Source organism: Canis lupus, chromosome 28, assembly GCF_003254725.2.
Source record: "Canis lupus dingo isolate Sandy chromosome 28, ASM325472v2, whole genome shotgun sequence".
Classification (NCBI taxonomy): domain Eukaryota; kingdom Metazoa; phylum Chordata; class Mammalia; order Carnivora; family Canidae; genus Canis; species Canis lupus.
In genome coordinates this window covers 25861024-25873970 of record NC_064270.1, presented here as the reverse complement: position 1 = coordinate 25873970, position 12947 = coordinate 25861024, and the positions used below count along the sequence as shown (strand labels likewise).

The 12947-nt window shown below is 37.7% G+C and overlaps 2 long non-coding RNA genes across 2 annotated transcripts in view; both read left to right on the top strand.

Annotated features, from left to right (window-relative positions):
• LOC112672376 (uncharacterized) overlaps window positions 1-8114 on the top strand; it is a 29712-nt gene extending 21598 nt beyond the window's left edge. The window contains exon 3 of the long non-coding RNA XR_007406723.1: window positions 4976-8114. This is a non-coding gene — a long non-coding RNA (uncharacterized LOC112672376). The remainder of the gene's footprint in view (window positions 1-4975) is intronic.
• LOC118352729 (uncharacterized) overlaps window positions 1-12947 on the top strand; it is a 142929-nt gene that overhangs the window by 85215 nt on the left and 44767 nt on the right. The window lies entirely within an intron of this gene.

The following is a 12947-nucleotide window of genomic DNA, read 5'->3' as shown; positions in this document are numbered from 1 at the left end:
AAAGGATACAGATTAAACTCAGCAAAAAGTATAAAGGCACTTAGGATGAAGGCACCAGAAGAAACCAGGCATGAGCTTCCAGTTATCATCTCCTAGTAGGGTCACAAGGACAGCACTTAATTCTCCCAGTAATAAAAATGTGACAACATATGTGAAGTGTTGCTAATCAGGTGAGCTCTCCTGAGCCTTGGTATCCAGGGTTTAAATTGGGGATCCAGCATGTAGGCATAGAGTACCTACATGACTGACCTTAGCTGTTCAGTCTCCAGCCCCCCCAGAAAACAAATTAACAAGTGGCCCTGGGCCTCAGAAGTACAAGAACAGGTGCTCTAAGTCACCTTGTTAGCACAAACTTTCTTGTCCAACTGATACATTATAGCCCAAGACCTCAGGCATACTAAAACATTGTTATCAGGCAGGATATACCAAGGAGTGAGAAGTTATCCCCTGGGTATTAGTCAAGGACTAGCCTCTTCTTTGGAAAGTGCAGAGTTAACACAATAATTCATCTAACCCACATGTAACTCATTTAATGACTCTGAGAAGTATTAGTGGCATGTAAAGATGAGTCAGTTAAGACTCAAAATGAGTAAGCAGTTTGCTAAAGGTCCAACAACCAACAAGCGGCAGTTAGACTTAGTAGAATCCAGGTTTGCCTGACTCCAAAGTCCAAAATCTTAACCCAGTATTCCATAAGCACTAACCAGATTGTAGGGGCTAGAGAACTAAGCTGGATTGAAATTATTTTTATAGAGGTGAACATTAAATTATAGATGCTAAAAACCAATTCTCAGGGACAAGTCCTAGAAAACATGGCTTTGAATCAACCTAAATGAAAATGCTTGGGGGATTTCAGTGTACATCAAGCCTTACATGAGTGCACTATAAACTTTGCATAAATATAAAATGGCCATATAAGATATAGAATCTTGGAAGCAATAACGGAATCATTATGCCCAGAATGACGGAGGTGTCATAGGTCCAGATAATACAGCTGACTCTAGGCAGTACTTCATACTCCAGATCTTTCCCTGTCTCAGAGATTTCTTGTCCCCTCTCTTCTCAGTTCAATAACAAGGTAATCTCATGAACTATCCCTAAGAAGGTGTGATGTTGAATCAAATAAAAATACTACTTACAGGGATCCCTGGGTGGCGCAGCGGTTTAGCGCCTGCCTTTGGCCCAGGGCATGATCCTGGAGACCCGGGATCGAATCCCACGTCAGGCTCCTGGTGCATGGAGCCTGCTTCTCCCTCTGCCTATGTCTCTACCTCTCTCTCTATCTCTGTGTGACTATCATAAATAAATAAAAATTTAAAAAAAATACTACTTACATAGGTCAAAACATCTGAACATCAGCGATTTTAATCTAATATTAACACTTGATGATAGTTGTAGGTGTCGTTCCTCCAGGAGTATTTGCAATTCGGTAGAGGAATCCAAGACACAACAGTACAGATGAGGAAGAAGAGGCACTTGTGAACATGGAAACATTCTTGATGCTTGCCAATCACATCATATGCAACCTACATTTTCCTGACAGTTTATTCTATTAAGCTATACCAATATCTCTTTATGACATTGTCAATTCATGTCCATTCAAATAAATTAATGTTCCCATCTCAGCTGACTCATTTGGCAGTAAAAGTTAGTTCACCTGCCAATGCATTAGCTGGCTTACAGGACCTCTCTATAAAAAAGGGACAATTTCACAGTAATAAGCAAAAAGAAGCCACATACCCTCTCTCCCCACAATGTAGCAGTTTATTTTATTTATTTATTTATTTATTTATTTATTTATTTATTTATTTATTTTAAATAAATTTGAAATCAGGGTTTCTTTTTTTTAAGATTTTATTTATTTATTCATGAAAGACACAGAGGAGAGAGAGAGGCAGAGACACAGGCAGAGGGAGAAGCAGGTTTCATGCAGGGATTCCCTATGTAGCAGTTTAGATTAAACAAATGTGAAAATTTTTAAGGGCAAAGAGATAGAAGAGACAGGACATGACACAGAAAGACTCAAGATGATAGAAATATTTTACAATGTATAAAATAAAAATACTTGACATTTTCTTGCTTTTTAGGTCCATAAAAAGATCATTGCTGCTTCTCTCTCCTCCTGTGTCTCTGCCTCTTTCTCTCTCTCTCTATGTCTATCATAAATAAATAAATAAATAAATAAATAAATAAATAAATCTTTTGAAAAAAAGTAGGGGGGATCCCTGGGTGGCTCAGCAGTTTAGCGCCTGACTTTGGCCCAGGGCGTGGATCCTGGAGTCCCGGGATCGAGTCCCACGTCGGGCTCCTGGCATGGAGCCTGCTTCTCTCTCCTCCTGTATCTCTGCCTCTCTCTCTCTCTCTTTCTATGTCTATCATAAATAAATAAATAAATCTTTAAAAAAAAAGATGATTGTAATTACTTCTGAGCTCTCAGAACATTCATTCAAAGGATATAATTGATTCCCTACAATGTATACAATGTTATCTATATACATTGAATAAATTCTCAAATTACACCAATATCCACAATAATAAATATTGAATTTGTATAAAATGACATTAATAATATAAATATTTATAATCTAATGTAAACACAATATGTGTGACTATATACATTAGGTAAATTACAAACACAATAGAACAGGCTTCGTTAGGATCCGTCCAATGGTATCTTTAATGCTGCCAAAGTAACACTGCAGATCTGATTGTTTTTATGTTGCTTAACATTGATTTGTTCATTTGTTCGTTCAACAAATGTTTATTATGCATTTGCTCTGTGATAGGCACATGAAATAACGTTCATATTGACCACTGGTGCAAATAAAGTCATTTATAAACAGCTTGGAGAAAGTATCATCAGTATCTGTTTTTAAGTAGGCTCTGAGGAGTTGGAATATTTAAAACCATTCTATATTCACATTCCAAAGATAATGTACAAATTGTCTGCATTGATTAATCTATGCTATCATAAGCTGGGGAAATGTCATTCTGTGACTTCAGTTTTCTTTAAACATTTAATAACGGTCTCCGCTTGAAGACCATTTTAAGGCTGTACTCAGAGGTGATGGATGTTTCCCATTAACAGGTCGAATGAAGAGCCTCTTATTTAGCCTGGACTATGCTTAGAAGCTGGCAGAGGAAGAAGGCTTTACCTCCCGTCATTTGTTATCTGAAAACTCCTGAAGGCTTCAACCTTTCCTATTACTACTTAATTGAATTTAGAAAATCATGATCTTCCTTTTAAATATTTTACCAGTTTTTAAACGTACGATTGATTTGAGGGGTGGGCGGGCCTGAAGAATGTTTGGATACCTTCCTCCTAATCTGTGATTTGGTATATATTCTACAATTTTAGAAATACCTGAATGTTTTGGCTAATGTAGAAAATAAAAATATGTTCTTATTTTTGGAGCCAAGGCATGTCCTCCTAAGTTTCTTGATTGTGCAGATATGCTTGGGCTTCAAAAATTTCTTGATTCTTGTGGTTAATCTTAGGTATGGATAAACATTTCAGAACAAGTGAAGCTTGACTATGAAATTCTAAAATTACTTTTTACTATTTAACATTGAATTACATGTAATATACCTTCATTACTCTACAAACTATTTTAAGAAGCTCAAGAATAAGTTCTAACCTGCATCCACATCTTCTATCAACAATAAATGTTTTTTTTCCCTTTCCACCCATTCTACTCCCCTACTTTGAACAAACACTAATTAACCATGAACACCCTGGTCATTCTCCCCAAAAATAAAATTTATTTCTCCTTTACAAAATTTCTGAAAGGTAGGAAAACAGTTAAGATCATACTCAATGTTGCTGGGCTTTGATCTGTCCTAAGCTGTAACATGGGAGCCTAGTTCATACGTGGTTTGTGAATTGACCATGACACCTTGTCAATGGTTGAATTGACTTAGTTTAGCTTATCCTGCTAAAGGTTATATCCCTCCTGTAGTGGAGGAAAAGGTTTTCCTTCATCCTCTTAGGATTCCTGGCTGGATCTGAAAATTAAACTGACAAAGTAACAAGAAAAAAGCTTGCAAAGTGTATTGAATTTTTACATGTACAGAAGGCCCTTCACAAGAGAAGAAATGCCTGAAGAAGTGGCTAGAGCAGGAAGCTTTTATACCTTTTAGATAAAGAAATAATAAATTTGTGAAAAATTGATAAGACAAAGGGATTTGGGCTAGAGGTAGCACATAATGAAGAAATAGCTAGAAAGATAAGAGTTTAAGAAGGTTTGTTTGTACTGCCTTCTCAGTCCCAAATTCTCTGTCTTTAGTGATAAGAATGTCTTCCTTCCTCTTGGTTCAGGGAGGGTACTTTTCACATGGGAGATTTATCTCCAGCTTTCAGGGGAGGAGGACAAGCAAGGGAAGGTCACAGTGACCTTTCTGCACCTGCCATTTTCTCAAATGTCTTCAGCTTAAGAAATTCAATATGCCAAGGTGCCATATTTAGGGGTAGCATATCCTGAACCCCATCTTACCCAACAAATTTATCTTTGGTAATAAATATTCCAGCGCAAACATCTTCCTCTCCCTCTTACATGCACTTTTTGGAATAATATTGTAATCCTACTATCTATATTATACAATAAATATTCCATATTTTATCAGAAAGCTGAGATACTTAGAGTACTCATAAAGCTGCCAGTCTGTGTAATTCATCAAATAGATGAGCACACCCATCTATGAAATTTTAGCCTTCCTTTACTTCAGTGTTTGAAACAAGCCAGCTTGTTTTATTAAACATATGTATCTAATAATTACATATTTCTTGTGCATAAATTCTATTTTCCGATTACTATGAAGGCATATTTAGTTGACATTGTAGCATATAGCAGATAGGGATGCCAGGTAAGATTTTTGAGATATGGTGTCATTTTATTAAGAGATATTTTCTTTTCTGATAAATGGCTTTCAAAGCAGCTCTAAGACTTTTCCTTTCCTCCTCTCCCCCACCTCACAGTTTGTCAGTGCACCTTTGTAACCTGCCTGAAGAGAATTATAATCTGCCGTGTGACTTTGCCTGCCATTAATCTTCCTCCCATTTCAAGGATCTGAAAGAAGAAATCCCTAGAGCATGTTTTCCCCTGGCCTCTGAGTCATCCGGTTAGCTTCCTTAGTCACAGATAAAAGAGCAGTCTTGTGCACTCACTGCAGGCCTCTGGGGGCAGGGAAGCCATGCAACAACTCCATAGCTCAGATTTTTCCATGAAGGATTCATGCTTGTCACCAGCCAGCTGAAAATCAACCCTATCAACTTCAGTTAAGGTGTCACCATGAGCAGAAGATGTTTTCATGGCCAGGACACAGCTCTGAAAATAAGGAAGTGACACATGCAATTGAAATCTCAAATATATTATCATTCAGGGCGTGGGGAAAGATTTCTTTTAAAAGCTTTCATAAAATAACATTTTCTGCCAGCAGCAGCATTTTATCATCAGTTGCAATAACCAACTCCTTAAATGCATGACTTCCCTTAGAAGTCATGAATAAGCCAATTCTGATTCCTGGGTACATAAATTTTCCAGGATGTCTCTTCCAAGTACCATATTATATGTCTATATTCTGTCCACAGAAGAGCCCTGAGATCATCTCATGGTCTTGTATTAGTCCCTGAAATACTCCACCAAGGTAGGGTAAGGAGCACAACTCCCAATCAACATAGTATGTAAATGACACCACTTAAAAGTATCTTTGATATCTGTCACTAAGTCCCATGACCAAAATTACTGGAAGGTTCACCAATGTGTCAACACTTAATTCTTTCTTCACCAAGAAATATGAGTCAAAACTCAGAAAAGACTTTTACCTCATGGGTCACTGGTCACTAATTGTTCCAGTCAACATTCATCAAGCACCTCCTGAAAATTCCCTTTGTTCCAGAAACCTGCTAGAGGAACTCTAGGGCAGAAGCGCTTTGGAGTGGCCTGATTCTCCCAAATGCCACAGTAGTAGGCCCAGGAAACAGCTAGCGGTTTACTGTGCAGGAAACAGAAAAGATCTATTCTGAAAAGAGAAGGAAGGGAAGAAAAAGCAAAACAAAGGAATTCTGGGTATCCTAGTGTATGTCTGGAAAATCATATTGTTAGCTTATTAATAGCAGCTAAATTTCACTTATTTGTATTCACAGTGACCTAAACCAGTGCTTCTCAAACTGTTTGTGAAGGATCAGTTGTTTTTTTTTAAATATCAGATTCATGTAGACTAATACTTTGTTAAAATACCATAAAAATGGAGTACTAGAAAAAAATAAATTAAAAAAATCCCAAAATGGAATGCTACATTGTACTATTATTGTTATTCTATCGCCATCACTATTATGTATTATTGTATGTTATTATCTTATATAATTATTACTATTGTTACTGTACCAAATTGCTATAAAAGTTCCTAAATGCTTACTCCCAGTTTCTGGGTTTATCTCATCACATAGTTCACCTCCTGGTGCTGGTCTATAGATCAGGCTTTAAGTAACACTGATCTGAATCATAGCCTTTTGTGCTTTAAATATCCTTACATGCTTTAAGTGTGTGTCTTTATGAATTGTAATCAAACTGTGATGCAGAGAAATAATTCTGCAGAAGAGGAAAGATCACATACTTATTAGTGTGGTGGTAAATACCCCCCCAGCTCCCTCCCTTGGAACAGAATATAATTGTGGAGTAAACATGGGCTTGGGATCCAAATAGATCGGTTTGAATCCCAAATCAATCATTTAGTAGCTGTGTGAACTTTGGTAGGTTAATAAGCACTCTGAGTTTTTTTTTTTTTTAAGATTTTATTTATTTATTCTTGAGAGACAGAGAGAGAAAGAGAGAGAGAGAGAGAGAGGCAGAGACACAGGCAGAGGGAGGAGCAGGCTCCATGCAGAGAGCCCCATGTAGGACTCCATCCTGGGTCTCCAGGATCACACCCTGGGCCGAAGGCGGCGCTAAACCGCTGGGCCACCGGGGCTGCCCTGAGTATTTTTTCCTAACTGTAACATGTTGTTGTCAAATAACCTCCTCTCAAGATTGTTTGAAGATTAAATACAATGATTTAATACACCAGGAATGAAGTCAACATGCAATAGATGGAGCTATCATTACTACAAATGATAGCTCACTAAACCAGGGGATCCTCTGAGCAGGTTGTGGTGAAAAAACACGTTTCTTTAGATATGCCTCAGCAACTAGCTCAATACCCACCAATATATGCTTATGAGAGTAAATAGGAAAGAAGGGGAAGAGGAGGTGATGTAAAAAAAGAGAAGGAAGGGAAGAAAAAGCAAAACAAAGGAAGGGGGCACTGCCAGTAGGGATAGATCAATATTTCTCTCCTTTTTATGAGTTTCAGAAGGTGCTTTATTATAAGTAGCAGAAATTGGAATGGATGAGACGTAAATTCCTTGGTTTGTAGCAAATGAGGGTTCAAAAAGGGTCACTATCTTTCATTTGGCATTGGACATCCACTCTGGCTCATCCACAGTGTCCCTGAGCAATGTACCCAGCAATGTGCTAGGCCTGCAGAGCAAAAGGTGGAGTGACTTTGGAACACTTAATTGTGTGGAGAAACATGACATAACTTGGTATCATCTTGAAAACTAGAAATTATCCATAGCTTCAAAAAGAGCCAGGCTTAGCAGTTTTTTGTGAACAAATACAAAGGAAGTGTGTCAGTGGTTTCTAATGTGTAACCGAAGTTGGGTATCATTATTCAGAAGGTCGATCTAGCGGAGCAGAGCTTGCTTCACAGACAGAAGTGGCAGTGTGGGCTTAAGTGAGGTTATTTATAACTTCCACGGTTCAGGATTGCTGATGGAGACTGCAGAGTACTATTTCTTTTTGCAGATGACGTCAATTATTTTGGTGTGTGTTCTTGGAACGTGGTCTTTTCTAAATGGTTGTTAACGGGCCGCAGCTGTTATAGGAAATGATATTGGTCTTTGGCCTTTTGTGATTACAGTAATAAAACCTGTAACTGGGTATTAGTGTTCAATGATTTATTTTAAGACTACAGCCTTTTTCTTCACTCCTCTTGTGTAGGGAAGAATTGCCTTTGGAGAAAATACATTTTATTCCTCCAAAGAAAGAATCATCATTTCCAATATTCCCTAGAAGTATATAACACAGTGTCTTTTTTTTACTTGCACTTAACCAAAAATAAAAAATAAAAAAAAAAATAAAGCGTTTCTGTGATTGTTTTAAGTGCTTGGTACTTCGAGTAAGAGAAAGATTTTAGTTTTCACTGAAACTAATGTAAAACATTCACCTATCAGCAATACTACAATGCTCCATGCTGTAAGAATACCTAATATGGTATTTACTTCTCTGGATAGAATTGATAATGACCTCTTTTCTCTGAAGTGATTCCCTTTTATTTCAAAGGGTAGATAAAAGAAAATATATAGGCTTACCAGGGCACTAAATAATTCATCTCCATTCCTATAAGAAATTCTGATTTTCATCATGTTGAGTTTAGGAAGTTCTTTAGTTGACTTTAATTTTGATTTTTAAAACTAATTCTTCAGTTGGATAAATCTTCCTAAATTAAATCTAAGAGGATAAGTCCTAGAAGCTGATAAATGAACTAAAGGCCCAAATAAAAGCTTTTGCAGGACACCTGGGTGGCACAGTTTGTGGCTCAGGTCAAGATCCCATAGATCATGGGATCAGGCCCCCCATTGGGCTCCCTGGTCAGCATGGAGTCTGCTTAAGACTCCCTCTACCACACTCCCTCACTTACTATCTCCCTCTCTCTCTCTCAAATAAATAAAACCTTAAAAAATAAAAAGTCTTTTCCCTTCCAATGCATTAAACGTCTATAAGCATCAAAACAAATTTTTTAAGATTTTATTTATTTATTCATGAGAGACACAGAGAGAGAGGCAGAGACATAGGCAGAGGGAGAAGTAGGCTCCCTGCAGGGAGCCTGATACAGGACTCGATTCCCGGACCCAGGATCACCACCTGAGCGGAAGGCAGATGCTCAACTGCTGAGCTACCCAGGAGTCCCTAAGCATCAAAATTTTATGTGTATAATTATTAAGTAGAATGTAATGCCTCATCTTGAATACGCGCATCCTTCAGCCCACCAGGACAAGATAGTAGGCAGAGCCTGACACTGGAAGAATCAAATGGCCCAGGGGAAAATGATGTGATACATTTTACAGTCTTTTGATTTCCTCCTAACTCAGTGGGTCTTTGATTCCTGGTTTAAATTTATAAGATTTATTATCATTCTACTTGCAAGAAAAATATGCTCGTTTTTCAAGTAGTACTTTCAATTAGTACTCTAATTAAGAATTGAGGAAGAAATTACTGTAACACAACAGAATGTGGAGCTTTAAGAGTTTTCAAAAAATTACCAATATAAACAACTGGCTATTTAGGGTTGATGATGGATCTTATTTTGTTCTGGCAAGATATGAGAGAGAAAAATTATTCCTATAGTTATCTTCCTTTGTCAGTGATAAACAAAGACAGAGATTAAGACCCCTCCTGGCATGTATGCATACCATTCATAGTGAGAGTCATTTATGCAAACCCCGGAGCGGAACTTGGCTCTGTGTCCAAGCAGCGATGATCCCCAGCTGGGGATCGCCTAAGGAAGCAGTGTCCTATGTTTAACACCATCTCCCAATTTTTAATGATATCTGGACATACCCAGATCACACCCTCTGGAATTTGTCTCCAGTGACCTTCTCTTGACCGCTGGCCATGATGTAATAAGCCTTCCAAAATGAGACACACTCAAGCTGATTTCATATTGTGTATCAGAAGTTCCAAACCATCTCTCCTTTCTTCATGGCATCTTCATTTCTACCTCGCTGAGATAAGGGCGCAGCTGATTCATTATCCTAGTAAGTTGGATACTTAGAGCATCTGTTTTCATACATTCTGTTTCTTTAAAACCTTAGTGCAAGGTCCTGGGAGAATGGTGAAGTTGGAGGTTTCTGTGCTTCTCTCCAGTGCTGAAGGCCTTGTCCCTTCAGTGTTGGTACAACTGCCCTTGTTATGTTCCCTCATTCCCTATCAAACGTTTCTTTGGATCCTCATTTAAACTATGGTGCAAATGACTGCTAACATCCTAAAGCAATGGTTCTCAGTGCATGGTGCCCATCTGCATCACCTGAGGAATAAAAATTCAAGTGGTTTAGTTCTGCTCCAGACTTCGTGAATCAGAATTGCTAGGAATGGGAACAGGAATACTTATTTCCTAAAAGACCGTGAAGATTCCTGATTAAGAATTACTGACCTTCCACTGAATCTTCATTTTATAAAGGTCAAAACCTTCAGCTAAAGCCACTCTGATCAACTAAAGAATTTTAAGCAGCCACTGAGGAAGAGACATGCAGAAAACTGAGAATTCCCAGGACATGATGGGTGGAGGACTTCAACTTCAAATTCCTTGCTTATAACAACTAGATTTTTAAAATAAAATATTTTTATGACTTTTTCTGACAAAAGACCATGTTCTTTACAGGGAACATGAGAAGAATATAAGGAAGAAAATGAAAACTGTAAGACATAGAACTTTTAACATTTTGGCTTATTTCCTTGCATTCTTTTGGCAATCATTTGTATTTTGATTTTTGATTTTTTTTAAATGGCATCATCTTTTTCAATTTCTTTCCTGCCAGTAAACATTCATTTTGTTCTATGAATGTAGCATCTACATCTGATTGTTTCTCTTCCTCCCTCTCTCCATCCCTGCCCCTCCCTGCATATCTCTCTCTCTGTCTCTCTCTTACACACACACACACACACACACACATACACACACACAGTGCCTAACAGTACCTCTTCTTTTTTATGTGCTCAATAAATATGTGCAGGCTGAATGAATTTAGTGACCCAGTTTTGGATTCCTTTCTGGGCATTCGCAGAAACATAGTAACAAGCATTATAATGGTCTCTATTCCTTGCTTTCTCAACCAGCTTCAAAAGAAAATATTTTTTAGGATAATTGTGTAAAAAAATATCTAATAGAATTATTAAATACAATTTGAGGGACTCTTTGATCTTTCAAAATAACTCATTGGCAATTTTTAAATTTGAAAAAAAAATCTGTCTTCTACGAAATAAGACTTCTGCTTCTTTCTTAATTTCTTCCAAAAAGTATCACTTTTGATGCCATTCAGCAGCTGCAACAGTCAGGATTAGTTTTGGTTGTATATATCAGTAACCCCAAATAAGAATAGCTTTGAACAAGAAAAAGTCCAAAGGTAGATAGTTCAGTGCTGGCATGGCATTTCTGGGGTCAAACAGAGACCATAGCTCCTTCTTTCTTCCTTCTCTACCATCGTTTGTATGTATCTTTCATCCTTAAAGTCTACCCACAGTCAGATTTAGCTATTACAGTACCACCCTTTATATCCACATTCCTGGCAAGAAAAAGGAGGAAAGGGAAAAGGGAAAAAGAGAGCATCTGGATTGAGTTAGTGCCTGTTAGGGAGCAATCCTAGAAGACAAACCCATCAATTTCTGTTTACATCTCTGTTGAGCCCTGGCTTCAAGGGAAGCTGGGAAATGTGGTCAGCTGCTACCATGAACACAATCATGGTTCTGTTAATAAGAAACAATGGACAACAGATATTGTATAGGCAGCTAGCACATAAGAGACCACGGCAAAGTCTCTTATGTCATTCAATAGTCAAGATGCAAATAACAAAACACCTCCAAACAGGGAGCTTAAATAGTAAATTTTATCCTATAAACTTAGGCTGGTTCAGGGTTGTTTCAGAGGTTCAAGGATGTTATCAAGGTCTGGGCACCTTCCAACTTTCTGAGATGCCATTCAAAAATATATCAACAACATCTTTCTCTGTAGCCAAAAAAAAAAAAAAAAAATGGTTGCATTGTGTCTTCACATTACAACATCCAAACCCTCAAAAGGGCAAGTTCTTATCTGTATCTCTTAAAGAAGAAAAATCCCAGCTGACTAATTGGGTATCATGTGCCCATACTGCACTAATCGTTAGCAAGAGTAATGGAATTACAGCAACCAGTTACAGTAGTGAATCAGTGATTCCCTTCTGGGACTGAATATGTGGAAAGGTAAATACTTGAACAAACTTCAGGTACCAAGGAAGACAAGAAGTAGTCAAGGTGATGGGGAGAATGACTGCTGGATAGATGGCTACCACACTTATTCTATGTTTTATAAAGCACAGATTTACAGCTATTCTGAGTAGTACATACTTAGGAAATTCCCTGATACCTCATTTATTACTTAATTAGCATTTTCTTTCTAAAGGGCAAAATACAAGCGTGAGATGAGACAATGAATCATTAAACATTAACACAAAGGCATAGATTTCTCTTTCTATAGTTGGAGAAAAATAAAAGGAATGGTACTTTATGATGAATGGTATCAGTACTTATTAAATGTTATACTTTTCACATTACAATGGCACTGGGGAAAAGAAGAAAAAGTCCCAATTATTCTAAACTTCAAATAATTTGCATTTCTCCCACATAGATGAAAATACATTTTTATTGGATATTCCACTTAAACTGTTAAGGACATTACCTGATCAATGTAAAAATTTCCTTTATTCCCCCCCCCCCATAATAGTATTGCTTATGTGTCCTATTGTATGTGTCCCCACTTTGGTTGTTCCAGATAAAGTAACACAGCCTTGTATGTTGAAGATTTGTATTTCCTTAACTCTAAGAGGAAATATTTGACTTGAATTCTTGAAACCTGGGCTTCTACCTGCTGTGTTCTTGGGGGCAACCGTACCTGCCTCTCACATGTGAGGCCAATGAGAATAAAAATAACTTACCGAGAAGTACTTTCCAAAAAGTACCTTTACTCTTTGGGCTCTTCTGCTGGGAATGAGGAAATCGTCCAACAGCCATCCTTTAACCCGGCAGTTGGAAATCACTCACTGAAGGTCACAGAGTAGAAATAAAAGAAGTGTGTTGGTTCCTGGTGACAACCTGGAGCAT